Here is a 26,665-nt window from a genome sequence, read left to right as displayed (position 1 = left end):
AACTCATTTACACCTTCCATCAGACCTATCTATGGGGCAGGCACTGCTGTTGTTCCCCTTTACTGATAAGGGCATGGAGGCCCAGAGAAGTTAAGTGACTGGCCCAGAGTCACACAGGATTTGAATATGTGTGTTCCGGCTCCAGAGCTTTTTGCCCCCAGCGTATACTGCCTCGTATCATCCTTCACTGGGACTGCCTGTTTGTTGTCCATCTCCTACCCCAGACTGTGAACACCTTGATGCAAGAGATTGTGTTTTAATCTCTTTTGATCCCAAGATCTAACCCAGAGCCCAGCACAAAGAGAAGCTCAAACAAATATTTGTTGAATGAATGAAAGAACAAAAGCGCCAGTGAAACCACTGTTTCTTGCCCTGCGTTTTGTAGACCTAATGTCTGAGGGGTTTGCAAGTACTGAGTGGGAAACTCTAGCCTCTGGGGTGGGCAGGGGGGCACTGGCTGGGAGATCCCAGCAACCCTTACTGGTCCACCTGTTTTTTTCTCTCCAGCCACTACCTTCTCACCCCACCTGCCGTGCAGCACTCATCCCTGAGCGCTGTAGGTCTTCCGCTGCAGAGCAGACCCACAGACTGATTGTTCTGGAGACTGCCTGCAGTCTGACAAGCCCGCTGGGCGTCTGGCGCACAGACCCTGGCAGTGGTGGCAGCAGCCTCCTCAGTGATGAGCCAGAGGCAGGGAAGGCAGTAAAGGCTCCCTGCTTCCTTACCTCACTGGTGCCTCAGAAAGTGATCTGTGTGTTTGCTTCATTCTTGATGCCCAAGTTGCCCTGCAGGTCTCTGAGTGTGCCGGCTTGTGAGGCCAAAGCACTCGCGAGCTGGGGAATGAGGTGGGGAATGAGGGAGGCGGCACCACATGTGCCACCAGATTTGTTAAATCCCCAAAATGGCAAGAGAAGTGACTAAAGCCTGAAGATGTGTCTGTGAAGCTGAAACAGGTGAAACAGAAGTGGTTCTCAAGGTGTGGTTCCCCCATCATAGCTTGTGGTGCCTGGGAGCTTGTTAGAAACACGCATCCTCAGCCCCACTCCAGACCTCCTGAGTCAGCCACCCTGGGGCCGGGACCCAGAAATCTGTTGTAAAAACCCTCAGGTGATTCTGATGCGGGCGAAAGTGTGAGAAGTGCGGTTCCAGACTCTCATTGGCAGGAACAACTAAGGACTTCGATGAGTATTTACTGAATTCTGCCCTTCGTAGGGAGCCAATCAGGCATGTCATCGATTGGACACAATCCTTGTTTCCCTCTTCCCCACCCTGGTGGGTTCTCTGGACTGAGGATGAGAGCAGTAACGAAGGACAAATTACAGAGCCGGTCATTACATGGCCCAAAGAAAGGGGGAATCACAAGAGAGGTTTCTTATCCAAGATGAGTCACATCTGTTGTCTGCCAATGTTTAGCAAAGGAAGAATACATTAAACCCGTGTCCTCCAGTCTTCTTCCAAATGATAAAATGCTAGTAAGTCATGGGTTAAATTACAAATCGCCCCTTCCCCTGGACTCTCAATACATATAGTTACTTAAGAGCAATAATTTAGAAGCCTTGGGTATAAAAGATTCTGGCTAGCACAATGTATCATTCAACGAGTACCTCCAAGCAGATAGTTTCATTCCAAGAACCTCCAAATAGGACAAGATGCTTATTTAAAAAACTCTTAGATAGATTATTAATTTAAAAATTAACACAGGATTCTATCTTGGATCATCATTTATGTAAAATTACATCAGTAAGTATCCCAGGTTTTAACTCATACCTATTCAAGGCAGATCATTGATTTACTAACATTATAATTTTTCCAGATCAGGCAAGTTTGCCCCCAGTAGGTCTCTTTTTGTTTGTTTTAATTAGCGTGCTTCCTCCACTTTCCCTTTATTTGCATATGCCTGGTATCCCTTGCCCACTCCATTATTTGCAACTTTTTTTTTTTTCATACAGTACATGACTGTTGTGTTGTTGTTGTTGTTTTTAAGATTTATATATTTATTTTAGATAGAGAGTGCGGGAGGGAGGGGCAGAGGCAGATGGAGAGAGAAACTCAATCTGACTCCACACTGAGTGCGGAGCCTGACATGGGGCTCAGTCTCCCGAGATCATGACCTGAGCCAAAACCAAGGGTCGGATGCTTGCCCAGCTGAGCCACTCAGGCCCCCCTGGATTTGTTTTTAAGGCAATTTGATAATCTCTGTCTTTTAACAGGTTATTTCAGTTTATTTACATTTAATGACAGTTGATAACGCTCATCTTCTGCCAACTTACATTATGTTTGTTATTTTATTTCGCTGATTCCTCTTTATCCCTTTTCTTACTTTTACTGGTTTAATCAAGCTAGCATTTATTTTCTTTTTGCCTTTATTTTTTTGTTTTTTTACCAACTCCACTGAGGTATAAAGGACCTAGAATAAACTACACATTTTAGAGCCTTCAGTTGAATGTTTTTGTCATATGTATATGTCCACGAAACTATCACCACCCATCTGCACTTTAAGAATTTTATAGAAACAGAATCAAAGTTTGTTTTTTTTATTACTTCTTGCACTCAGCATTATTATTTTGAGATTATATTTGAGGTTGTGCATATCAATAGCTCATTCCTTTTTATTACTGATGAAGAGTTTTGGCTCTTACACATTGAGCTGCTGTGAACACTTATGCACCATGGATGTCTGCTCTCATTTTTTGGCGAAATATTAGGAGTTGAATGGTTGGGTCATATGGCAGAGTATGTTTACCATTTTAAGAAACTAACATATTGTTGTCTAATGCAGTTCTCCATTTTGCATTCAGTGTATTAGAGTAGTAGTTCCTTTACACCACACCAAGTTCAGTATGTTTACTTTTTAACATTTTAGCAGTTCTAGTAGGTGTATAATGGTGTCTCACTGTGACTTGAATTTGAGTTTCATGCCCAATGATGTTGAGCAGTTTTTTTAAATGTGTTTGTTTGCCATCTTTGTATCATCTTTGATGAACTGTCCATTCAAATCTTTTGCCCATTTTTTTATGGTTTGTTGTTCTCTAGCTATTGAGTTTTTGGAGTTTATTATATATTCTGGTTATAAGTCCTTTATCAGATGTGTGATTTGTAAATAATTTTTCCAAATATGTGGTTTGTCTTTTCATTCTTAAGAGTATCTTTCAAAGAGGGGTGCCTGGGTGGCTCAGTCCGTTCAGCATTTGACAGGCTCAGCAGGGAGTCGGCTTCTCCCTCCCCCTCTGCTTCCTTCCCTCTGCCCCCCTATACTCTCTCTCTCTCTGTCAAGTAAATAAATAAAATCTTTTTAAAGGGTATCTTTGAAAGAGAAGTTTTTATTTCTAATGAAGTCTGGTTTATTAATTTTTTCTGGTTATGGATTGTGCACTTAGGTGAAGATTTCTTAGCTATAATACTAACACATGTCACAAAAATGTTCTCCTAGGTTTCCTTCTATCAGTTTTATAGTTCCAGGTTTATATTTAGATATGATTCATTTTTTTATTTTATTTTATTTTATTTTTTAAGAGGGAGAGAGAGAGGATCGGGGGGAGGGGCAAAGGTAGAGAGAGAATCTTAAGCAGGCTTCACCCCCAGCGGGGAGCCTGACACAGGGCTCCATCTCATAATCCTGCGATCATGACTTGATCTGAAATCAGGAGTTGGAATACTTAACCAGTTGAGCCACCCAGGCGTTCCAGTTTTGAGTTAATTCTTAAATATGTGTGATGTATGGATCAAAGTCTCTGTGTGTGTGTGTGTGTGTGTGTGTGTGCGTGTGTGTATATACAATTGTTTCATCATCATTTATTGAGAAGACTATCCTTTCTCCTCTGAATTGCTTTCGTACCTTCTTTGAAAATCAACTGTTCACACACACATGTGTGATTCTGTTTCTGGACTCTGTGGTCTTCCATTGATCTATTTGTCTATCTTTACACTAACATCACGCTGCCTTGATATCTGTAGCTTTATAATAAACATTGAAATCAGGTGATATTAATCCTTCAGTTTTCTTTTTCTTTTTCAGAGCTGTTTGTCTATTCTATGTACACATTTCTGTGCGAATTTAGTCTTACTCCTCATCTGATGTTAATGATAGGTTTTTCATAGGTGCTCTCTATCTGATTAAGAAAGTTACCTTCTGTTTTCTTCTTTGTCTAGAGTTTTTAGCAGAAGTAATGTTGGATTTTTTTTTTTTTAAAGATTTTATTCATTTATTTGACAGAGATAGAGACAGCCAGCAAGAGAGGGAACACAAGCAGGGGGAGTGGGAGAGGAAGAAGCAGGCTCATAGTGGAGGAGCCTGATGTGGGGCTCGATCCCATAACGCCGGGATCACGCCCTGAGCCGAAGGCAGAGGCTTAACCGCTGTGCCACCCAGGCGCCCCATAATGTTGGATTTTATTACGTGTTTCTTCTGTATCTATTGAGATGATCGTGTGGTTTTTATTTTTATTTTTATTTTTATTTATTTATTTTTTTTAAGATTTTATTTATTTTGACAGAGAGAGACAGCCAGCGAGAGAGGGAACACAAGCAGGGGGAGTGGGAGAGGAAGAAGCAGGCTCCCAGCGGAGGAGCCCGATGTGGGACTCGATCCCGGAACGCCAGGATCACGCCCTGAGCCGAAGGCAGCCGCCTAACGACTGCGCTACCCAGGCGCCCCGATCGTGTGGTTTTTAAATTTTAATATGCTAATATGGTGAATTATATTTATAAAATGTTGATTGATTCTTCAGTGTTAAATTAACCTTGCATTCTTGGGGTTAAACTCCACTCCCCTTGGTCATGAAATATTATCCATTTTAAACAGGGAATTGTCTTAAAGAGTTAGTAAGCAAAAAAAAAAAAAAAAAATCTTAGGAACATATTTACTGTTTCCCAGGTGTTCAGTCTTTAGTATGGATTCACATTTCCAAGTGACATCATTTCCTTTCCATTTCTTCCCTTCCTCATTCTTACCTTCTTAAAGGACTTCCTTTATCCCTTTTCTATGTCTCAATGTCTATTTCATTTATATTCTTAAAAGAGATTCCCACGGAGTGTAGACTGTTTTCTTCTTTCAGTACTTTAAAGACGTTGCTTTGTTGTTAACCTCCTTTATTTCTTACAAAAAAAATTCATGCTTGTCTTTGTTCCTCTGAATGTAAGGTGTCTTTTTCTCTATCTGGTTTTGAGATTTTCCCTTTAACACTGGCTTTCAGAAATTTGATGTATAATATGCCTTGGTATAGTTTTATTTATGTGTCTTATGTTTGTGCAGAAGTTTGAACTTCTTGGAATTTTGAAAAATTAAGAAATTTGGAAAATTTGAAAAAATGCAGGTGTGATTTATTCACACATTTCTGTTTCTTCCTCTCTTTTGTCTCCTTTGGAGACTGTAATAATTATATGTATATTAGGCTCCTTGATGTTTTTCCACAGTTTAATGATACTCTGTTCATTTATGTTTGAGTCTTTATCCTCCCTGTGTTTTATTTTGAATAGCTTCTTCTGGTGTGTTTTCAAATTCACTAGTCTTTTTTTCTGTAATGTTTAATCTGCTTTAAATCACATCTAATGTATTTTTCATCACAGATGTTGTAATTTTAATCTCTGGAAGTTGAGTCTTTTAAAAATATCTTCATGTCTCTCCTTTAGCATGTTCAGTATGCTCTCCAGCTTTCTGCACATAGCAATATAGGTATGATAACTATTGTAAACTACTTTTCTGCAGCTGTAGCAAGTGTATCCATTCTGGGTTTGCTTCATCTCAGTGTTTTTTCTCCTTATAATGAATTGTAGTTTTCTGCTTCTTTTCATGTCTAGTGATTTTGATTGGATCTTACAAGATTTACCTTGTTGGATACTGGATATTTATATATTTTTATAAATATGAATGAGCTATGTTCTGGGATGCAATTCATTTACTTGGAACAGTTGGATCCTTTCAGAGCTTGCCTTTTAGATTGTTAGGCAGAGCTAGAACTGTCTTTAGTTTAGGGTTAATTATTCCTCACTACTGATGCTCAGCACTTTTGAGTATCTGCCACGCAGCCCGTGAATGATCATGTTTTCTGGTGTGGTTGGCAGGAACAGGCACTAATCCTGGGTCTGTGTGTGTGCCAGGCACTGTTCCCTCTGACCGTACGGGCAGTTCTCACACTCATGCTCTTATCAGTACTCTGCTGAGTACTCCAGGGGAACTCCCCCTGCAGATCTCTGGAGCATGCACTCGTGCTCTCCCTCTTTCTCTGTGCAGTTCTCTCCTTAACCAGTGTGTTCTGCCCTGTGCACAGATCACGGGCATCCTGGCTGACATGGTCTTCTTGGCATTTCAGCTGTGTTTCTTTGACTCCGAATCTGTCACGCTTGCCTGGGTTCATTTCTTGTTCGTTTCCTCTCTTTAAGGGATCGCTTTCTTTGTTGCATATGGTGTCCAGTGTCTTGTAAACCAGAGTTTCATATATATATAATTTTTTAAAAGTTTTTTCGAGATTGAGAATAAATACATTCCCTGTCACTCCATCTTGGTGAGAAGCAGAAATTTCCAGATTCTGTCACTAAAGTCAAGGCCTTGATGAAATCTGGGGAAAATTACTCCATGTATTCAACTTCAGACGGAAGGTCTTCCTACCATCTTCCCTTCTGGCTGAATCGGGGCATCTGGGGCTTTGACTCAGCTGGGGGCTTGGGACTGGGCTTGGGGTGAGGAGTTGCAAAACCCAACCCTTCCTGTGGGGTGAGAAGGGGCAATACTATTTATATTCCAGATGAGTGAGCATCAGTCTAGGTACAATTTTTTTCTTTAAAAAAATAACTTTTTAAAAAAGTTTTATTTACTTATTTGAGAGAGAGAGAGAGTGAGTGAGTGTGGGTGCACGAGGAGGGAGATGGGCAGAGGAAGAGGGAGAGACAGAATCTCAAGCAGACTCCATGCTGAGCGCAGAGCCTGATGTGGGACTTGATCCCACAACGCTGAGATCATGACCTGACCTGAAATCAAGTGTCGGACGCTTAACAGATTGTACCACCCAAGTGCCCCCAAAGTATTACTTTCTATATTACTAAGTCTAACATTTCTTCAGGCCCTTGTTTTCTCATTCAGTACTTGAAGTGAAATCCTGCTTCTCAAGTAGGAAGTCCGATGGAGAAGGAACTCTGGGTAGATTAGAGGATTGGGCCCGAGGAGTTGGTAAGCGAAACAGTACAGCTAATTAGAAACTTTTCAGATAAGCTTGGAAACAGAAAGCACTTAGCAGGATGAAGTCCTGGCCTATATTTTGAAATTATAACATGTTTGTGTGTTAAAAAAATTCTTTTGAGCCAGTTAGATTTCCAGCACTTCTCTTCTATGTAATACATTCCTCAAAAGCCTCTGAACACTTTTTATTCTAATTGGCCTTCAGGGGTAGTTTAAATTGAGAACTGCTACTTTAAAAGTTGTATAAATGGTCCTTTTTCTTTGTCAGACAGAATGTCCTTAGACTCCATGTCTGTGTCTTCTCCATTTATGCCTCAAAGCAAATACATCAATAAATGTGACAAAGTCCTTGCCTTCCAGAATGCTGTTAGAGATTTATTATTGGCAGAAACAAAAATGGATCTGAAACTTCAAACTCCAGGGTATAGGTCTACAGACAGAACAAACAAAATAGAGCAAGTGGATTTAGGTGAAGAGAAGTTTTAGATTTCTGGAACTGGAGGGCTGTGTATGTCTTGAAGGTACACGTCCGAGTCTCAGAGGGGCTGGAAGCTACAGGATGAACACCACATATTGTAGAACATCAATTTTACCAGTTGGTGAAAATTTAAAATATTGTTTAAAAGCACAGACATATGATATAAACTGTAAATTTTCTTGAATTTTAAAATAAAAATCAGACTTAGAAAAAATACTGAGCTTGGGTTACCTTAAGCCACGCCCCCAGACTTTGGAAGGGAAGGAAAGTTCTGACCATTCTCCTGCATAGAAAGGGTGCTTCAGTGGAAAAAATTGAGAAGTCTTGCTGCTCTAAAATTACAGTGCCCCTAAGAAAAGGAAAGGGGAGTGGTGTCCCTTATGGAAGACTCGCAACTGTACAGTGGGCTTGGAGAGAGATGTTGATGGGCCAGGCCCATGGAGACACCAAGAGCTTGAAATGGAGACAAGATCATCACTCCATCCCTTCCTCCACCTATCCATGTATTGTATAAGACTAAATTAAACGCCTTCTATATATCTAGGAGAGTAATAAGCAATGAGGACAAAAATAAGAAATAGATGGTGATCTCAAAGAATTTAATGTCTAGTGTAAGAGTTCTCAAAGTTGCTCTTGCCCCAACATATATAATTACAAAAATATTTGCTGATCTATTGAGCAGTGCCAGACACAATTCCAAGTGACTTATATGAAATAACTATTTTAACATTTAAAGTAACTTTATGGTGTAAGTACTATTATCGTTTCCATTGTATAACTGAGGAGCAGGTGGACTGTGTTCTGCAGACTGAGTCATTGTCTGGAAGGACAGACATGTTTATAAATAATTATAATGCTATAAGTGTGATTGGAACACAAGAAGAGTGAGGCAGTGGAGATCCCTGATTTCAGACGGAAGACCAACTGAGCATGGAAACTTCAATATGGAATTCCTTCTTTTTCCTGCCAATTATCACAGAATCCAGAATTTCAGGCCTGATATATGACTTTTCACAGCATCTGGCCTGTTTTGAACAACTTCGGTGGCACAGCACTCCTGACCTCACAAGACAGCTCATTGTCTTTGGCTAGCCTGAATGGTAGGAGATATTATATACTGTATCAAAGTCCACCTCCTGGTAATTTCAGAAAACCAGCCCCAGTTTGGTTTCTTAGGGCAGCTTTTCCCAATGTTCTGTGTATGAGATGCTGGTAGGCACTATATGCGGAAATGAAAGAGAGGATTGTAGTGCATATTAAGGATGGTAAGTAAACTCTGACAAAGATTTCTTTATAAGAGGATTTTCTCAGAATCTTTTGTATGCTAACGTGCCTTGTGAATCTCAGAGGGGGATTGCCTTTGTAGCATTTTCCAAATGTATTCACCCACGCAACTCTTTTCTTGATAGCCACATATTAATATTCCATTGGCAATGGCTTGCGAGAGTAAGGCTCGGGTGTCCCTCAGTTAGAATGAGCATGGTCCTCCTCTCCCAGGACAGCTTTTCAAATCCTGAGCATGCGCTCCAAGTATAGTCTTCTCCAAACTGAACGTCACTGCCTCTTTCAGTCTGCTGCATGGTTGGGTTTTCAGACCTTTCTCTCTCAGGTCGCCCTTCCCTGGGCAGCTCCAGTTTGCTGAAGTCCCTCCTAAAGTGTGGGGTTCAGCACTGAATAGAGTAGTCCTCCAGTGGTTTTTGGCGTGGTTCCACTAGGCGCAGTTAGAACCCTTGGAACACTATCATTCTGTCTATTTCCAGCCTGACAGGGTGGGCTAATCAACTCTCGGCACAGAAATGATGGGTGCCAGAGGCAAGAGAAGCTTGTGGAATTTGGAGCAGTTCAGAGAACAAATAGAAAGATTTTTATTTTTGAAGGTTTGACATGTCTTAAATAAGCAAACATTGGCGAGCCTATTACATGCAAGGCACTACGGAGGGTAGAGGAGATGTAAGCCATTAGTCTTTCACTCAAAGAACTGATCATTGAACTAGGGTGATGGTTAACAGAAAAGGTCAAAAATACAAGATAGTATCAACAAATGCCAAACTATGCAGATTAACTACAGTGGTGGGAATTCAAGGAAGATTAACCACTAGCTGTTTGCATATTGCCTCCACAAAATTCCATACATCCATTGAGGACAAATAAACATTGCTGATGGGCTGAAAGAAGTGCCTTGTCTTGAGGAGTCTGTGGGCCTCCAAAGAGCTTGGCAGTGAAGTTTTGATTACTGAATACTTTTTCCCAATGATATTTTATAATGTTAGAAGTGTGTTTCCTGGAAGAAAGTAATGTTTACTCTACGTCAGAAATCATGTCCTGAACTGGAGTCAACTTCTAAAAAAGACCTATGCTTAAATGCCAAAGAGGGGAGGAAATTTTTTAGGGTACAAAGTATTATTCTGAATAAGTTGAGAAATACAGATACTTTCTTCTCAAGACAACTCCCACGACCAAGGCCAAGAGCACAGACACTAAAGCCAGATTGCCTTGTTGCCATCCTTGCTTTTGTACTCAGTGAGTTAGTGGCCCTGGCTAAGCACTTCATTTTTCACTGCCTTGTTTTCTTTTGTTTTAAATATGGGGCTACTAAAAGAAAATACTGGCAGTAATCTCTTTGACATGGGCCTTTGTAACATTTTTCCAGATATGTCTCGTCAGGCAAGGGAAACAAAAGCAAAAATACACTTTTGGGGCTACACCAAAATAAAAAGCTCTCACAGCAACAGAACAAAAAGGCAACCTACTGACTGGGAAAAGATATTTGCAAATGATATATCTGATGAGGGGTTAGTATCCAAAATATATAAAGAACTTATACAACTCAATAACAAAAACCCAAATAAAAAATGAACAGAGGACCTGAGTAAACATTTTTCCAAAGAAGACATATAGATGGTCAACAGACACATAAAAAGATGCTCATATCACTAATCACAGGGAAATGTAAATCAGAAGAACAGTGAGATACCACATCACACCTGTCAGAACAGCTAGAATCAAACAGACGAAAAAAAAAAAAAACCCACCAAGTGTTGATGAGAATGTGGAGAAAAAGGAACCTTCATGCTCTGTTGGTGGGAATGCAAACTGGTGCGGCCACTGTGGAAACAGTATGGAGGCTCCTCAAAAAATTAAAAATAGAAATACCATATGATCCAATAATTCCACTACTGGGTATTTACCCAAAGAAAACAAAAACACTAGTTTGAAAAGATATCTGCATACCTGTGTTTATTGCAGTATTATTTATAAAAGCCAAGATATGGAAGCAATCTAAGTATCCATTAGTAGACACACCCACACCCACACACTATTATTATTAAGGACTATTAAGCCATAAAAAGGATGAGATCTGGCTATTTATGACAGCATGGATGGACCTAGAGGGTATTATATTAAGTGAAATAAATCAGAGAAAGACAAATGCCCTATGATTTTACTTATATGTAGAATCTAAACAAAAACGAACAAAGAAAAACGAATAGACTCTGTCATTAAGACAGAGAGCAAACTGATGGTTGCCAGAGGGGAGGGGAGTGAGGGGTGGGCAAAATGTGTGAAGGGAGTGGGAAGTATAGGCTTCTAGTTATGGAGTCAATAAGTCACAGGGACTAAGGTACAGCATAGGGATTATAGTCAATGGTATTTTAATAGTGTGTGGTGACAGATGGCAACTACGCTCATGGCGACTGTAGCACAACGTACAGGATTGTGGAATCACTGTGTTGTACACCTGAAACTAATGTAACATCGTATGTCAATGTTATCTTCAATTAAAAAACCAGCTATTAGAGAAAAAAATCAGATGTTAGTGTGGGGAAATAATCAAATATGAAGCTATACATCAAATTCCTGTTCATTCATCTAGGTTAAATCTGAATAGAAGAGTACAGTTAATTTAATATTTTTACGAGATGGAAAAAGGAAGTTGGGCAAACACCAACTTCAGGAGTGAAAAAAAAACAAACTTGTGTTTGAACTCACCTCCACCCCTCACCTGCTGTGTGGCCTCAGACAAGTGATATAACCTCTGAGTCTTGGTTTCTTATCTGATGAATGCTGATGATAATTCCCAACCAATAGGGTTACGGTGATTGTGAAATTCAATGGTACTTATGTACCAGGGATGGCGGGTGCTCAATAAATACATTCATATTTTAATGCATGCAAAATAGCAGAAAGCAAGGATGAGCAAAAACTGTAGCCCTCAGAATCAAGTTCCTTGAGTTCAAGTCCTAATGAGTTTCGGGAGCCCACTGTTGGTCAACTACACAACTGGGAAATGTTCACAAGGCTTTAAAGGGAGGGAGGGCCAGCTTGTGGTTGTTTACAGCCAGTCATTGCTGATTATGTGTGTTCAATGGCCACCTAGGTTGTCTTTGAACGTTGATCAGAATTAAAGAGAAAAAATCCAGATGACAGGACAGTCTAGAATCTTTTTTTTTTTTTCAGAAAATACTGGATCATTTTCAGAATCTTTAAATAGACCCTAAGAGTAAGAAATCTGAAACATGGAAATTATATACGTACATGATAGGTGTTGCATAATTATTTTTTTACCAATGTTTGTGCTACTGTGGGTCAAGTTACTTTAGAAAAATGGTGTAATTGAGGTGGTTTTGGTGGCAAGTTATTTCATAAGTAAATGCACAGATTAATAAATCAACTGAAATGCATTTAAAGGATGGGCAAGGGGGCTCAGTTTCCTCTTGTGGTAACCTGGGAACAGAATCAGTAAGTAAGGTAAATGCTCCCAGGGGCACAGATGACTGATTCATTGACGCAAAGACAACGCAAAATGCCAGGGACCAGAAGATGGAACAAAAAGGGCAGTGTGATCAGGAGGTACCCCAGGAGAGGAGCAGGGGAGGTTCTATTTTGCAGAAAGCAAGAAACCACCCTGGCAATTTCCAAACCAAAAAGCTGGTGTATCAGGAGTGCCATAAAGCAGTGCCAGAGGATGCCTCTGTGGAACCCAAGTTTATGTAGAGTGAGGCACACTCCACACCCACAAAGATGTGAACCCAGAAGACCAGAGCATAGGAAAAGCAGTTGAGATTTGGCTTAGAATCCATTTATCCAAGTCACTCCTCACCCGACTTTTCTTTTTTCAAATCCTGAATTACTCTTCAACTATTAAGAGATGATATTTTGCTTTTAAAGAGAGATACCTGATAGCCACTTACTAAATATTTGTTTTGCCCTGTCAGTATCTGTGTCTGTTCTCTTACGTCCCTCAAGCTAATGTTTAACCAGCAGCCCACTCTTCCTGTCCTAACAAACACCCTAATTTCCAAAGTTTGGCTAAGTCTTCATTTTTTATTTCTTTGTTTTACTCTTTAAAGTGGAGGCAGAACCTATTTAGTTAAATAGATAGACGTATAATAATAGAATGTGAATGTGGGAGGGAGCCCTGCTTGTCACCCAGCTCAAGTTTTACAGATAAATAAATGGAAGCTCAGGAAGGTTTACTTTCTAAACATTCTCAAGGCCGTTAATAGACTGTACTCATCTTACTACATCATGCTGGGGCGTTGAGCAAAGATTTTCCCTGAGGGAATGGAAAAAATATATATTGGGCTACTAAACTGTGCTTACTCACACTATTGGTATGAGTGTTAATGAGTTTCTGTATGTGAAGCTGTGAGAATATTCAGAATCTTCCTTCTTATTATTTATTTATTGCTGTATAACAAATGCCAGCACTTAGCTTAAAACAAGAATCATGTACTTTCTTTCACAGTTTCTGAGGGCCTAGAATTCCAGAGCAGCTTAGCTGGGTGATTCTGGCTTGTGATTTCTCATAAAGTTGTAGTCAGATGTGTTGTGGGGCTGTGGTCTTCAGAAGGTCTGATTCAGGCTGGGGGACCCACTTGCACACACATGGCTGTTAGCAGGAGCCCTCCGTGCACTTCCACATGGGCCTCTCCACAGGACTGCTTGAGTGGCCTCGTGACGTGGCTGTGGGCTTCCCCTAGAAGGAGCGATTAAAGAGACCAAGGTGAAACTGTGATGGCTTTTATAACCTGGCTTTGGAAATCACTCACGGTCGCTTCTCCTTTGTCCCATTCATATTCATTGTGGGAGGGACTACGGAAGGGCATGATTACCAGGAGGTGACCCACAGTGGGGCAATCTTGGAGGCTGGATACTACACTCTTCAAGGAAGCACTGGGTATGCATACTTAAAGATAGAATATTTTTCAATTATGCACTGCATATGGACACCCAGCATTGTTTTCTCAAAGAAGAGTTTTGTTTCCATGATTGCATTGCTATAACTTCTATAACAAGTGTTTTGGTTTGGATTCTCTTGAAAGCAGAACATGAGGCAAGGACTTGGGTAGAGGGAGTTCATTTGGGAGGTGATCCCAGGAAGCAGGAGGGAGGGAGTAGGAACAGTGGGGCAGGGGAGAAGGGAAAGCCTGTCTAAGGGTGCATTGTGGGGGGTGTTGCTATGACCATTTCATTCCTCTGGGACCTGCTAAGAAGGCTACAGAAGGAGGCTGAGACATTTATGCACTAGCTCAGAGCTCCCAGTGACTGAGCATTTTCACCTGGGAGGTAAGCATCCCCTACATGTCAGATCTGTGCTTGCCTTCAGACCAGGGGCCCTTGTGGTGGTGGGGAAGGCTCTGAGATACAGGTTTCTACCTTGATTCTTGCTGGAGGCAGGATGCTGTCAGCACCTGGTGAGTGTGTGCTCACACAGGTGGGCTGAAGGATGTGATGTAGACACTGGAGGCATTTACTACATCAGGTTTACAGGAGGTGGGCAGCAAGCAGGTGTGTTAGTTCAGCCCCACCAAGAAGCAGATGTTGAGATAGGATTAGAAGTGCAAGGAATTTGGGGAATGTGCCTTGAGGAAAATGGGGAGGGAGCTGAAAAAGGCTGGGAGAGCAGTCAAAGTGGTAAGTCTGACCTGGGGAGGAGAAGGGAAAGTGGGAAGGTTGGGTAGAAAGAGTCTTAGATTGTGCTGCTGCTCTAAGAAGGCTTCAGTCAGGCTGATGTGGACGCCTCGAGCCAAAACCTCCCATTGAACAAGCCCCGGGTTTTACACAAATGGGCTTTCCCTTATGTCCAGTGTATGTGAAGCATGGCCTCAGTGCAAATGCAGTGGTGGGTTCACCTCCACTCAGGCACTTACGCTGCCTGCAGTCCTAGATCCGGGCGGCATGCCCTGGTGGCAGCCACAGTTGGCAGCCCAGTTACTTTCGTGCATGGACAGCACAGGGAGTCACGACAAGTCTTGTATTGGGTGAACCATAGGTCATTCACCCCGAGATACCAAGAGTTCCTTCCTCCTGTCTGCCACACTGAAATTCTACCATAAGAGAGTCATCCCTTTGTTTAATTGTTGTCTTCTCTCCCGGGTCAACTCTGGGAAAAACAACATTTGAGCCACTAACACTTTACTGTGAACAAATTGTCCAAAATATTTTCTGTGATCAAAGGGATCTGGGGCAACATGAGGGCATGTGGCATTTGGGTGAATTGCGTTTAAGGAAAAGGGCACAAATAAGCGGACCACACTGGGTCGGCTTCCCTGTGGTGTTACTGGCTTGCCCCTGCTAGAAATGGAACAAAACCGACAATCAGACTCTCTATGGTGAAAAAACAAGTCAGATGTGCCTGAAACACATGTCACCACCATTTGTCCAGTGCCACTTTTCCCTACTTCTGGAGTATTTTGAAGGAGGGTATATTTTTCTGGATGATTTGAGAAATCAAGTAAGTGTTGTCCAGGTGGCTGGAATATTTGAGTTGGGAAGGAGGGAAGACACCCTAAACTTTTTCAGACCTTGGTTCAGGAGTCACCTCAACAGAATCCCTAGAGCTCAAGAATGTGTTTTTCCTCCCTCCCCAACCCCCATCCATGTTCTTTTAGCTAAGGGTTTCTCCTGACACTTGTAGGAGCACGTGCTCTTAGACTTGCATGCTTCTGAGATTTCAGACTCTGATTAGTTGGCTTTGCAACTTTGTAAAAGCTGTTGAAGGAATTTCTGTGACTTCAAAGACCCTTTCCTCTATCCTTTCCCTGGACTTTCAAAACTCTTTAGGGGTCCATCTGAAGACACTTAGTATGACGTCCCTCTGAAGACGGGTAGCATAGGCTCCCTTACAGTATTCTATTTCAGTCAAGCCAGCAGATTTCTTAAGTATCTCTATGCTCTGCTTGAGGGAATAGAAGTAAAAGAGATAAAGGCTTGGTCTTTGCCTCTCAGGCTTTCGGTGGAGCCACGAGCTTGAGGCCTCCATCAGAATGATAAGCAGACATAACACCAGCGGAGACTGCTTCTCCCGGTGGGGCTGACCAGCCAGGCTACAAAAACAAGGTGGGCTGCAAGGAGGGTGGGATGAGTTTCCCTGCAGGAGGGGAAAGGGAAGAGGTTCCTCAGGAGATGAAGTCTGAGGTGGGCTGGACCAAGTGCTGTGTTAGGGGTGGGGAAGGGAAAAGCTATTTTTGCAGCAAAGAGAGCTCAGGCTGTGGGCAGGGTGAAGTCACACCTTGTTTATGGCTTTTGGAGGAAGCTCCACACGCTGGAGGTGAGTGGGGAGTGCTGGGGGAAGGGTGGAAATGTAGGAAGAGTCAGGATTAAATGGAGAGGACTTTGTCATACTTAGGGAAAGGTTTTGAAGGAGGGGCTGCATGACCTGCTTCCAGTGATGGTCTGCCGTGGTGTGGGGGTGGGCGGGAATCCTAACCCACCATCTGGTCTGATCTAATCTGCTTTTCTAGAAGGAAATTTCTGCCTGGAGCTGACCATCTCTCATTTAGCTTTGTGTGCCAGGCTGTGCTCAGCTTAGACGTTCTGTAAACAGACATTGAATAAGTGTTTATACACACACCAACTTATTATCTCTCTTTTTCTTTTCTTGGGTGTTTTCTTTTAAGTAGGAAATTAGGAATAGATTGCGGTCCCGGGAGGAAATACTCTGATCTCACACTTCTTGCGGGCTGGCATGAAGTTGTGGAGGGCATGCTCCAGTCTTTGCACATTGGTTTACTCATTGTAAGATGAAAGCCTTTCCTCTTCTTCCTCTGTCACAGGTGTCATCAAAATTTTGACTGCTCCAAGCATCTTCCGGTCCAAACACATGCATGGTCCTCATGACAACACATTTTAGGAATGGATTAACACAGAGATCCATATGGCCAGGTATTAGGGATGCCAGTGCTCCAGCCTGAGTAGCGGTAAAAGGGAAAAACAGATGCATTTTCTGGCATCCTGGATCTCTTTCAATTTTCTCAACCGTAAAACAATTCACAAACTCAATAGAAAAAAGCATATTCTTATTTTTTAACTTTTTTTTTCTTAAGTTTTTATCTTAATTCTGGTAGAGTTCACATGCAGTGTTATATTAGTTTACAATAGAGTGATTCAGCAATTCTGTACATTACTCAGTGCTCATCATGACAGGTGCACTCCTTCAGTCCCTCACCTCTTTCACCCATTCCTTCCCCTCTGCCCTTCCCTCTGGTTACCATCAGTTTGTTCTCTATAGTTGAGAGTGTTTCTTGGTTTTCTCTCTCTTTTTCCTTTCTTTGTTTGTTTTGTTTCTTAAACTCCACATATGAGTGAAATCATATGGTATTTGTCTGACTTAATTTGCTTAGCATTATACTCTCTAGCTCCATCTATGTTGTTGCAAATGGCAAGACTTCATTCTTTTCTGTGGCTGAGTAGTACCCCATTGTATATATACACCACATCTTCTTTATCCATTCATCTATCAGCGTGCACTTGGGCTGCTTCCATAGATTGGCTGTTGTAAATAATGCTGCAGTAAACATAGGAGGACACGTATATCCCTTTGATTTAGTGTTCTCGTATTCTTTGGGTAAATACCCAACAGTGTGATTACTAGATCATAAGGTAGTTCATTTTTTAATTTTTTCAAGAACCTTCATACTGTCTTCCACAGTGGCTGTGCTAGTTTGCATACCCCCCAACAGTACACAAGGGTTCCTTTTTCTCCAACTCCTCACCAACACTCATTGTTTTTGTGTTATTTATTTCAGCCATTCTGACAGGTGTAAGGTGATACTTCATTGTGGTTTTGATTTGCATTTCCCTGATGTTAAGTGATGTTGAGCATCTTTTCATCTCTCTGTTGACCATCTGTATGTCTTCTTTGAGAAATGCCTACTCATGTCTTCTGCCCATTTTTAATTGGATAGTTTTCTGGGTGTTGTATAAGTTCTTTATATATTTTGGATACTATCCCTTTATTGGATATGTCATTTGCAAATATCTTCTCCCATTCAGTAGGTTGCCTTTTATTTTTGTTGATTGTTTCTTTCACTCTGCAGAAGCTTTTTATTTTGATGCTATCCTAATAGTTTATTTTTGCTTTTATTTTTCTTGTCTCAGGAAACATATCTAGAAAAATGTTGCTATGGCCAATGTCTGAGAAATTACTGCCTGTGCTCTCTTAGGGGATTTTTATAGTTTCAGGTCTCACATTTAGGTCTTTAATCCATTTTGAATTTATTTTTTTTGTGTGGTGTAGGACAGTGGTCCAGTTTCATAATTTTGCAGGTAGCTGTTCAGTTTTTCGAACACCATTTGCTGAAGAGACTGTCTTTTTCCCATTGGATATTCCTTCCTGCTTTCTTGAAGATTAATTGACCATATAACTGTGGGTTTGTTTCTAGATTTTCTGTTCTGTTCTATTGATCTACGTGTCTATTTTTTTGTATCAGTACTATACTGTTTTGATTACTGCAACTTTGTAATATAACTTGAGGTCTGCAGTCATGATGACTCCAGCTTTGCTTTTCTTTTTCAAGATTGCTTTGGCTATTTGGGGTCTTTTGTGGTTCCATACAAATTTTAGGACTGATTGTTCTTCTGTGAAAAATGCTGTTGGTATTTTGATAGAGATTGCATTAGATGTGTGAATTGCATTGGGTTATATAGACATTTTAACAATATTTGTTCTTCCAATCCATGAACATGGAATGTCTTTCCATTTCTTTGTGTCATCTTCAGTTTCTTTCATCAGTGTTTTACAGTTTTCAGAGTACAGGTCTTTCACTTCTTTGGTTAAATTTATTCCTAGGTACTTTATTATTTTTGGTGTAGTTGTAAATGGAATTTAATTTCTCTTTCTGCTGTTTCACTGTTAGTATATAGAAATGCAACAGATTTCTGTACATTGATTTTTATATCCCGTGATCTTACTGCATTCATTTGTCAGTTCTGTTAGTTTTTTGGTGGAGTCTTTACTGTTTTCTATATATAATATCATGTCATCTGCAAATAGGGAAAGCTTTACTTCTTCCTTACCAATTTGGATGTCTTTTATACCTTTTTCTTGTCTGATTGCTGTGGCATGGACTTCTAGTACTATGTTGAATAAGGGTGGTGAGAGTGGACATCCTTGTCTTGTTCTTGACCTTAGGGGAAAAGCTCTCCGGTTTTCCACATTGAGGACAATGTTTGCTGTGAGTTTTTCACATAAGGCCTTTATTATGTTGAGGTATGTTCCCTCTAGGCCTCCTTTGCAGAGGGTTTTTATCATGAATGGTTGTTGTACTTTGCTAAATGCTTTTTCTGCATCTATTTAAATAAGCATATGGTTTCTGTCCTTTCACTTACTGACGTGACATATAACATTGATTTGTGAATATTGAACCACCCTTGCATCCTGGGAATAATCTCACTTACTCGTGGTGAATGATTTTGTTAATATATTGTTGGATTCGATTTATTAGTATTTTGTTGAGGATTTTTTCATCTATGTTCATCAGAGATCTCGGTCTGAAGTTCTCTTTTTTAGTGGTGTCTTTATCTGGTTTTGGTACCAGGGTGATGTTGTCCTTATAGGATGAATTCAGCGGTTTTCCTTCCTTTTCTATTTTATGAGATAGTTTGAGAAGAATAGATAACTCTTCTTTACATATTTGGTAGAATTTGCCTGGGAAGCTGTCTGGTCGTGAACTTTTGTTTGTTGGGAGTTTTGTGTTACTGATTCAATTTCTTTGCTAGTAATCAGTCTGTTATAATTTTGTTTCTTCCCATTTCAGTTTTGGTAGTTTACATGTTTCTAGGAATTTATCCATTTCTTCTAGGTTGTCCAGTTTGTTGGCATATGTTTTTCATAATATTCTCTAAAAATTCTTTGCATTTCTGTGGTGTTGTTATTTCTCATCTCTCATTTGTGATTTTATTTATTCGAGTCCTTTCCCTTTTTCTCTTGATGAATCTGGCGGGAGGTTTATCACTTCTGTTGAGTTTTTTCAAAGACCCAGCTCCTGGTTTCATTAATCTGTTCTATTATTTTTTAAGTTTCTCTATCATTTATATCTGCTCTAATCTTTATTATTTCCTTCCTTCTGCTCATTTGGGTTTTGTTTGTTCTCTTTCCAGATCCTTTGGATATAAGATTACGTTGTTTATTTGAGATTTTTCTTGCTTCTTGAGGTAGGTGTGTATTGCTATAAACCTCCCTCTTAGAACCACTTTTGCTGCATCCCAAAGATTTTGGTCTCTTGTCTATTTTCATTGTCATTTGTTTACATGTAATTTTTTATTCTTTGATTCGTTGTTTAGTAGCATGTTATTTAACTTCCATGTATTTGTGGTCTTTCCAGATTTTTTCTTGTGGCTGATTTCTAGTTTCATAGCACTGTGGTCAGAAAAGATGCATAGTATGACTTTGATTGAAAAAGTATATTCTTAAAAAAAAAAAAGAAAACAACAACAAAACAATAAATACCAATTGCAGTTTCGAGGAATGGAAATGATAGATTTTTTCTTTTTCGCTTGACATAATTGTTATTCATTTTTAGAAGTGTGAACCCTTGCCTACCACATTTTATTGATGTTTATAGATTTATTTTCAGAGAGAGAGAGAGACTGAGAAACCTTCAGATAGTTAGCTATTTGTCTGCACAAGAGAGTTTATTGAGATACAGAATAAAAATTAGCAAGAAGCAAATATTATCCAAGTGCCAAAGCTTAATCCATGGCCAAACAACTTGGTTTGGCACTTAGAGGTAAAGGTTATCTCCTTTCTCCATATGCTGAAAGCTGATCTATTTCTCCATTTTCTTGGCATCATTTTCCCAAAGCACATACACTGCTTCACTGATGATTGTAGATGGAATTCTGTCCTTCTACCCAGCTTCAACCCAAGAGATTATTAACCATTTTAAACTTATTCAAGAATAAAAAATTCAGCCAATGGAGAAATAACTTTATAGGTCTTTATTATGCTCTATTTATATTTATTAAGTCCTCACTTATCCTAGGAAAATGATGAAGTCTTACATTTTTGTATTTTAAAGTTTACAAAGCATGTTTCATCCATTACCGCCATGAACATCTTACTGTATAAGAGAAGACATTTTTATTTGATTTTATAGTTTAAGAAACCCAAGCTTCTGATATTTCTTGAGATCACTTGCTAGCACTCGATAGTCTTTATATCCTGAATCTTAAGCCAGGATTTCCTCCCAAAAATGGACTGACAAGATTTGCAAGTGTACTGCATTTTTTAAACAGGGAAATCAATTGTGTTCTAATTACTAAATATAGTTGACCCTTGGATAATATAGGGGTTAGGGGAGCTGACTTTCATGTAGTTGAAAATTCCTGTTTAACTTTGGACTCACCCAAAATTTAATACTAATAACCTACTGTTGACTAGAAGCCTTACTGATAAAATAGTCAATTAGCACATATTTTGTATGTTTTATGTATTATATATATTCTTAAAATAAAGTAAGCTAGAGAAAAAAAATGTTATTAAGGAAATCATAAGGGGGCACCTGGGTAGCTCAGTTGGTTAAGCGTCTGACTCTTGATGTCACCTCAGTTCATAATCTCAGGGTTGTGAGATCAAGCCCTGTGTCAGGCTCTGTGCTGGGTGTGGAGTCTGTTTGAGATTCTTTCTCTCCCTCTCCCTTTGCTGCTTCCCCCACCTCTCTCTCTCTCTCCCTCTCAAAAAATCATAAGAGAAAATACATTAAAAGTACTATATACTGTATTTATCGAAAAAAATCTGTAAGTGGGCCTGCATAGTTCAACCCTGTGTTGTTCAAGGGTCAGCTGTACTTGATTTGAGCAGAAATTGAAATAAAAAGTATAAAATGAAAGTTAAAAAAATAAGCCACTAACATTTATTGAACACGTACTAATGTGCTAGGCACTGGAGAGGCCATGCATTATCTCATTTAATCCTGCCAACAGCCTTAAGAAGTGGGGTACTATAGTCCTATTATTACAGATTTAAAAAAGGGCTCATAGAGGTTTAGAAAAAAATCAAAGGTCACATGGTTAGTGAATATCAGAACTGTATTTGAACCCAAGTGTGTGTTAGATGCCAGAGCTAAGGACTTAACCACTCTTCCGACTGTCAAGGAGAGTCCATCAAGATGTTTTTTTCATGACACACAAAACAGACATAGATCATGTTTACTGAGTGTTTCCTCTATGTAGACCTAGTGCCACATGTTTTACATGTAGTTTCTCATTTGCTTCTTAAAACAAACTTGTGAAGGAAGCATAGTTACTGCTCCCATTTTACAGAGTACAGGGGAGGCACAGAGAAGTGAAGTATCTTGCTCATAAATGGCAGTTTGGATCTGAATCCAAATAATAATCTGCCCAGAATCCGAGCACTTCCCATCTATCTAATGCTTCAACTCAGTCTTTTCTCATTCTGTTTTGGTCAAAAGCTGGGAAGATGTGTGATTGTTCAGAGAGCTCACGTTCTTGGGCACGTCAAGGGAGCAACTTTGTCTTCTTGGAAGCTGGTAATAAGCAAACTTTTGCTATAAGAAAATAGTTTAGTAGGAGCTTTCTATAAGGACTCAGCATGAAGAATCATCTGGAAATACCACATTTTTGTGCTTTCGCAGTAAATATGCTTCAAAGATTTTACTGTAAGGCAGGGGTTTGCACAAGTTAGAAGTGTGTTTACTCCCATGAGTCTGAAAAGAGAACAAGGTTAGGTTAAGTAGCTATTAATAACAGATGATAAGAAAAAATAATTTTGAGACTGTGGTTGTCAGTTTCTTAAATAGATTATTGGGGTAATACTTGCTCCTTGTTTATTTTGTATTAATTTCAGGCGCACACAGTTAGATTAATAGTCTTAATTACATACTGTCTACACTGGTCCTTGTGACTTGTTCATACGGACTATCAATTTAACCCTATTTTAAAGCAAATTGAGAACCTATTCTAGTGGATGCTCCCAGAGCTACAGCTCTGGCGTGTGGTTTATCTGTGGAATCTTTTCTCACACTTCACACACAAGACTAAGAGTGAAATGGCTTTGGAGGGTCCACCCTGAAGCCCAGAACATGGTGGCAAATGACCGTGTCATTGATAAGAAGCTTCTCTCCTTTCCACCAGGAGTTAGTAAGTAAGATTTCAGGGCAGAGTCAGCCACAGGCTTGGTGAGAACACAGTATTAATGACATTCTCTCCAAATTCTAAGGAGATAAAACAAACAAGTGATGATTTCTCAGGAAAATTGAGGCCATGTTTCTAGCGCCCTTAGAATCTCGTAAAGTACCGCTCCTCTGCCAATTAAAAAAGTTGCTCACACCATCAGTGCTTTTCCTTGGGAGGGCCAGTTGGGGTGAGGCCAGAAAACTGCTTCTGTTTGGAAACTTGGGGAACCTTATCTTGTCTGTAGCTTGTTTGGAACTCTCTCACCAGGAATTTACAGAAAAAACTTGAGGTTGCTTAGGAGAGAAATCTCTTCCCAAGCCATCCATCCAGCAAAAACTTTCATACTTGTCTCTTCCTCATCATGACTTCCTCTTTCTGTTGCTATGGAAAACGTATGTATTCCAACTTCCCTTCCCCCAAGGTGGATTTTAATTGTGAAACCAAAGCGGGGCTGGACATTTTGTATTTCTCGTAGTTGATGTCATTGTAAAGACTATTCCTCTGTCGAGGGCATTTGGGTTAGTTTTCTCTTTTGGTTTATTTGTCTTTAGTTTGGCAGAACATTGCAGTGACTAAGAGCGTGAACTCTGCAGTAATATTGACAGTTTCAAGTTCCAACTCCAACATTGACTAGGACATTTCAAAACAAATCTTTGGTAACTACCTCCTAAAGTTGTCGTAAGGATTAATTCGGATGTCCTTTGTAGCACATTTAGCACAGCTCTTGGCACATAGTAAGCATTCAGTAAATGTTAGTTGCTGACATTATGAAAAAATGCTATTATGATATCAGTATGAAATATATATAATTACTATTATATATCTTAATAAATTTAGACTTTTTTTTTTTCTCCTGGCTTGATGCCCTGAAGTAGGATTTTGGGTCCAAGAGTATATAGCTTACAATTTTTATACATGGTGCCTAATTACTATCTAAAAAGTTTACAGTTCTGTTACTGAATGGGAGTGGCCTTCTTACTAGCATGGGAGATTAGAAATCATCTCAGTTTTGGCTAATATGATGGTTAGATATGGTTTCTTTACCATTTTAACTTGCAATTTACTGACCTCTAAAAAGACTTAGCATCTGTAGCTTTTTGGCCATTTTCAGCTTTTCTTCTAGGTCTGAACAGGCTGTGTCTGTTCATAGCTTTTGTCTGTGGGATTTTACAAATATTGCTATTTTGAATAAATATTGCTAATTTATAAAAACTTGCCATGAATTAAGGATATTATATAAGTTGAAAATATTTCTCTCATTATTTGTATTCCTTTTCTTTTGTGACTTTTTGCTATACTGCCATTTCTATTTTTCATATAGACTGATATAACTTTATGTCTTCTGGGTATTCTGCTATTAGACACTTTTGAATGCTGTGTATGTGCTAGAATCATGTTTTTTTATTTTGTCCGTTTTTCATTTTGTTACATCAGTGGCTCTCAGTTTTCCGTGGGCATCAGAATTACTTGTGAAACTTTTTAAAACTAAGTTTTTTGGGGGGTTTGATCACAGAATTTCCTGAGGTGGGGCTTAGCCACAGGTCCATTAAAAAGGAGAGTCTCATTTTGAAAAATGAGTGCTGCTTTAAAGTAGGTTTTTAAACTGTCAAAACACTAGTGTAGCTGTTGAAGCTGGAATATCTGTGTCTCCTCAAACTGATGTGTTGAAGTCCTGACCCCCCAGTGTGTTGGTTTTAGGAGACTGGGCCTTGGGGAGGTGATTCTGTTAGGGTCGATTCTTCCTGAGAGGGATTAGTACCCTTATAAAAGAGACCTGAGAGAGTTCCTTCACCCCTTCCCCTATGTGGGGACACAGGGAGAAGATGGCTGTCTTTGCACCAGCAAGAGGGCTCTTGCCAGAATCTGACCATGGTTGCACCCTGATCTTGGCCTCCAGAGCTGTGAGAAAACAAATTTCTGTTGTTTATAGGCCACCCAGTCTGTACTATTCTGTTATAGCAGCCCAGATGGACTAAGACATGGGGTGACAGGCGCACGAGGGCTCATTATACTGTTCTCTTTACTTTTGAATATGTTTGAAGATTTTCATAAGTAGTAGCTTTAAAAGAAAAGGTTCTGATAGCATGCAAAGCCCATCAAAATTGCTGCACTAATCAGAGTTGGCTAAGTAGCAGAGATGTTGTGTGTTAAATCGACCTGGAAGGCCAACTAGGAAGGGGCATGGCCTTATCATGGTGGTGTTGAGCAATAGGGCAGGCTGCCCAAAGTGGGAGCAGAGCCAGAGCCCGAGTAGCCTGCCAGGACTGTGCTGTACCCTTGGACCCTGCACAACAGGCCTCTCCCCTCTCAGACTGCTTTATGGCTTCTCAGTTCTGTAGGACCCCATGGAGTGGCAGGAGCAGATATTTCTGCTTCTTGGGGAGGCAAGTAAAACATGGAAATCAGCCTACATGTCTCTCTGGGAGGACAGCAGCAGGTGGTGGTGCAGGGTCTTTGGTGATCAGTAAGTTGGAAGTGTTCCCATTTCCTATCATACCGACATATCCGCCGCCCCCTTCCCATTAAAAATACTTTGTCAATCACCATCTTAAATTCACCCTAAACCTTCCAGTTTTATCTCTCTCTTTTTTTACCCCCAGCACAATACTTTTTTCCTAGTCCTACAGAATTCTTTGCCTTGACTGTGATTTGCTTACTTCTGCCCCCACAATAAGCACAAAACAATCAACCTGGGATGCCTCACTCAGACTTTGCCAATCTCTAGTCCTCACCTCTCAAAATACTGCTCAAAGTGCAGCTCAGGGGAAGCCCAGGGCAAACTGGTCCTCATCTAAGGACAAAGGTAACCAGGGAATTAAAGAAAAGCATCAGCACAAAGGAGTCAAAGAAATAGAAAAGCCTACCCTTAGGGTAAATGGAGAGAAGGCTGGAAGGAGGAGAACTTTTAAGGTCTCATTAGAACCCAATGAGAGGGGCGCCTGGCTGGCTCAGTCAGTAGAGCATGTCAGTTCAAGCCCCATGCTGGGTGCAGAGATTACTTCAAAATAAAATCTTAAAAAAAACACAACAAAAACCCAAAGCTGTGGAGAGATTGAAGAGGATTTTCTATCTGTACATTGAAAATATGTGGCCATTGAAAGGAATAATCAGAAAACCAGAATTCCTCAAAGTGGAATCTTGAAAATATGATTACCAAAATTAACTTTGAAATTTCACGGAAGTCTAAAAACTAGAAGCAGCCAAGGACTGAATTAGTAACCTGGAAGATAAATTGAAAAAAAAAAATTCCAAAGCTTAGATATGCGATGTAAAAAGAGATGAGAAAGAGACGGAGGCTGAGGAGAGATCCAAGCAGTTTACCCTGTGTGCGCTCCAGTGGGAGTCTCAGGATGGAAAGAACGCAGAGGACATAACTTTTTTCAAAATAGAAAAATGATTCGGGTTTTCAGATCGAAAGGGTCCATCTGGATACATACTGGTGAAATTTCTGCCCTGCAAGGATAAAAAGAATATCCTTAAAGTTCTCAGAGCAAATACAAGCTTGTCTGTGAAGTCAAACTGGATCAGACTCCCATCAGCAATGCTGGATTTTGAAAGACAATGGGGTGGGGAGTTCCACATTCTGAGGGAAATGA

At 40.2% G+C, this 26,665-nt stretch overlaps 1 long non-coding RNA gene across 5 annotated transcripts in view; it reads left to right on the top strand.

The window, feature by feature from the left end:
- Nucleotides 1–26,665, top strand: part of LOC113266178 (uncharacterized) — a 188,293-nt gene that overhangs the window by 73,710 nt on the left and 87,918 nt on the right. Inside the window, exon 1 of one of the 5 annotated variants that reach the window (XR_007188144.2) lies at nucleotides 11,204–13,830. The exons of 3 other annotated variants lie outside the window; for them this stretch is intronic. This is a non-coding gene — a long non-coding RNA (uncharacterized LOC113266178). Of the gene's footprint in view, nucleotides 1–11,203; nucleotides 13,831–26,665 lie in introns of those variants that run through there. One more of the 5 variants, XR_008956254.1, reaches the window with a different exon arrangement.

Source organism: Ursus arctos, unplaced genomic scaffold, assembly GCF_023065955.2.
Source record: "Ursus arctos isolate Adak ecotype North America unplaced genomic scaffold, UrsArc2.0 scaffold_3, whole genome shotgun sequence".
Taxonomy (NCBI): domain Eukaryota; kingdom Metazoa; phylum Chordata; class Mammalia; order Carnivora; family Ursidae; genus Ursus; species Ursus arctos.
Note: the sequence above shows the minus strand (reverse complement) of the source record. Positions and strands in the feature narration are given on the sequence as shown.